The following is a 3,328-nucleotide window of genomic DNA, read 5'->3' on the forward strand; positions in this document are numbered from 1 at the left end:
CGCGCCCTGCAGCCGCCTGCCCCGCCCGCGCCCCGGCTCCGCGCGCCCCTTGTCCCAGGCGCGGTCTCCCAGCTCTGCGCGCCCTCAGCTGCGGGGGAGTGGGCAGCCCTGCGCGGCCGGCCGCCTAGCCTGCACCCCCCTGGGAGGGAAGGCTCGCTCCAGCCGCGTCGTTTCCGCGCCCAAGTGCGATCCGGGGACCCGCGCTGGAGTCCCCTGCTCTCAGGCTGGTCTGGAAGGTGGTGGTGGGGTTCAAGGTCCCTGTAAAGCTGGGGTTCCAGGAGAAACACCAGTACACAAACAAAGGGGTTGGGGAGGGGAAAGAAAAAGTTTTTCCGTTTGGTGTTGGGGCTAAAAATGTCATCTCAGAAAGTAGTGTACGCTGTGTTCTTAAATAATGCCTAAAGTGGGCCTTAAAACAAGGGTCCCTGTCCCCACGTTCTCTCTAAAAGTCTGCATGATGTTCCTTGTCATTTCTACGGGTTATAAGTGAGCAAGACGTTTACCACGTATCACACTTCTGGGGGCTATTTCAGCGCCCAAGCTGAAGCTGGGACTGCAGAATGGTTTCTGTTCTAATCCTCCCCCGCGATTTTCACCTCTTCCTTTACACTCAACTCACAGAGAATGGAGTCTGATGAATTCTCTTTCATCACCGGTCAAGAGTGACTTAGAGGGTAGGGTGGAGACATGAGAAGGGCAGCTTCAGGCAATAGTAATCCTGAAATTTATCATTGCTAAAAATAAATGTGTTCACCTTAGTAAAAAGTACAAAGGAAAGCCACCTTTAGGGTAAGTAGCAACCAAGTAGTTAAACAGCAGTCTTGAAGGAAGAACTCCTGATCCCATAAGGCTGGAGAAAAAACGGGGTTAGCCTTTGCTGGTGAAAACACAAACAAACAAAGAAAAGACATTCGAAACTGCAGTAACGGGCTTTCATAACAGAAACATTAGCTTCATTGTAGCTTGTCGTGGAAAACAGGAATTTTTTAATAGGTGGTTCAAAAGCATGAGTTAGGGCTCAACAATTTTCCTTTTTTCCCCAAATACTGCTTCTCCTAGCACATTGGCCAGATAAAACCTAGCCCTTCCAATGCTTCATCTTTTTATGAAAACATAGGAAACCATAGACTTGAGTGAAGGCTTTGTTCAGAAAGGTGGATGTAAGACTGGTGGAAAATGACATTTGGGAAATGATCCCTAGGTCTGTGTTAATCCCTCATGGAAAGCCACAGACTAACCCAAAGATAGGAAGTATGAAGATCGAAGCTCTCCTAGCAACATGAAATCCTCCACGTTGCAGCTGCTATTCCCTAATTCTGATTTTTACTAAGACATTAATGGCACATCATAAATACAAAATGTGCAATGCAAGAAAAATAATACAGCTTTGAGAAATAACTGCATCATTAGACTCAATAATGAAACTTCTCTGAAATTCTTCTTACATCACACTGTTGTGGGAAGATGGTGAAGGGATTGCCCATTTCAATTTTGGAATAAATAGAAGTAATTCCTTAGGGCATTCTGCTTAAGGCAACCAATGAGTAGAGAGAATATGTTATCCAGGCTTCTAAAGGCAATCATGTGATACTCCATATTTGCTAAAACAAGAGTTGAATTTTTTTTTGTTCTCTATGTGATTCCAAATTTTCAGTCACAATTTCATGAATATTCAGTATTTCTGCATGCCCAGGAGTAATTAGCAGACAGTGTAAATGTGTGAAGGCCTGACACTTACACATACATTGCTTTTCTCTATATAGGGTGGCAGTTGCTGGAGTACCAGGGCACCATGTGGAGAATGTGGTAGACAGCCTCTAAGATGCGACCCCTGCCAATGATCTCTGCCTCCAGGTATTCATACCCTTGTATAATCCTCTCCCCTTAAGTGTAGGCTGAATTCATTGACTGAGTTCTGACAAATAGAATATGGCCAGTGATGTGATGTTACTTCTAAGACTAGGTTATAAAAAAAACTGCGGCTTCCATACTGGGTCCTCTCTATGCCTTTCGCTCTCTCGGAACACTTACTGTGGGGGAAGCCAACTGCCATGTCCTAAGGCAGCCTGGTAGAAAGGGAGCTAGGCCTGCCAACCACCATTTGAGGGAACCTGGAAAGGGATGCCTCTCCTTTCCCTATATGAATCAAGACTTCAGATAAGACCTTCAACCCCAGCCAATAGCTGAAGGGCCTCCCTCAGGCCCTTCAGGCAGAGGCACCCAGCTAAGCTGCCTGGATTCCTGACCCACAGAAACTATAAGATAGTAAATGTTGTCTTAAGCTGCTGTGTTTTAAGGAATTCATTACATGGCCACTAATAAGACAGAGACCAGTAGAGAATCCATGGGGACTCAGTGACAACCCTGCACGGCCTTCCTGATAGAACATGGAAAGGAAAGCAGGGGCCGGAGCCAGATCTAAGGGTAAGACACAAAGCCCAAGAACAGAAGGCCCAGCTCTCAGTCCTTTTGCAGAGCAAGGGTCATTCTTGAATTTAAACTAGGTCAGGGGGTGTGGACTCCTGCTCGGTCCCAGGCAGCCCTGGTATTGGGTGTCACCTACCTGACAGCACATGCAGATGTTTTTGTGTCACCAGAATTGACATCTGTCCAGGCATCCTCTTCCTCCTTCTCCGGGCATTTACCCTGATCCCTAAGGGCTTGGCCCAAACAGTGGCTGTGGAGTCAGGGCTTCATCCTAGAAGGAGAGTTGGCAAGAAGGGCCTTCAGCGCTGGCAGCCAGAAGGGGTAGGTGATTTTGGTTGGGGTGGAAGGTCAAAAAACTAGGAAGAAAGGCTTGTGGTCCTGCTGTTGAAGAGCAAGTCCCGGACTATCTCTGATAAGGATCAACTCCACACTGCTGCCAGGGCGAGGGAGAACATTCTGTCCACGTGATGGTGTCTTTCTCTCAGCATCATTTCCTCTCTGGCTGGAACAAATTATTTACTTTTAAAATATAAAACAAAGTTTCAGGAAGCAGAAGAGATGTCATACTCAATCCCTGACCAGGGCAGGCATCTACTTGTGATTGCCCCCATGGCTCCCTCGCTTCAGTCAATCCAGTACAAGCCAGCAATTGTAGAGGCCGTTTCTGTTTTCCCTCCAGAGACACTAGGCTCTGATTTTTCTCGTGTACAGTGGCTGCAGCTGCTGTGTTGCCATGCCGTCATCCGGTTGCTATGACTTGTGAGGTTGTGGATGTGCCAGAACGTGAATCTATTAATTTAACAGGAACTAGGCTCAGCACATATATTCCTTGTTAGGTCATTTGCTTTGCTACCTAAACCACATCCAATGTGTTCAGCAATGGGCATGTTTCCTAGAGTCT

General features: G+C 47.1%; 1 protein-coding gene across 1 annotated transcript in view; it reads right to left on the reverse strand.

The window, feature by feature from the left end:
- The window catches only part of MIDEAS (mitotic deacetylase associated SANT domain protein), a 79,447-nt gene extending 76,563 nt beyond the window's left edge, over nucleotides 1-2,884 (reverse strand). Inside the window, exon 1 of the mRNA XM_017880458.1 lies at nucleotides 2,564-2,884. The gene's annotated coding sequence lies outside the window, so the exon portion shown is untranslated. The remainder of the gene's footprint in view (nucleotides 1-2,563) is intronic.
- Nucleotides 2,885-3,328: the final 444 nt, after the last annotated feature.

Source organism: Rhinopithecus bieti, unplaced genomic scaffold (genome assembly GCF_001698545.2).
Source record: "Rhinopithecus bieti isolate Rb0 unplaced genomic scaffold, ASM169854v2 scaffold_11380, whole genome shotgun sequence".
Classification (NCBI taxonomy): Eukaryota; Metazoa; Chordata; class Mammalia; order Primates; family Cercopithecidae; genus Rhinopithecus; species Rhinopithecus bieti.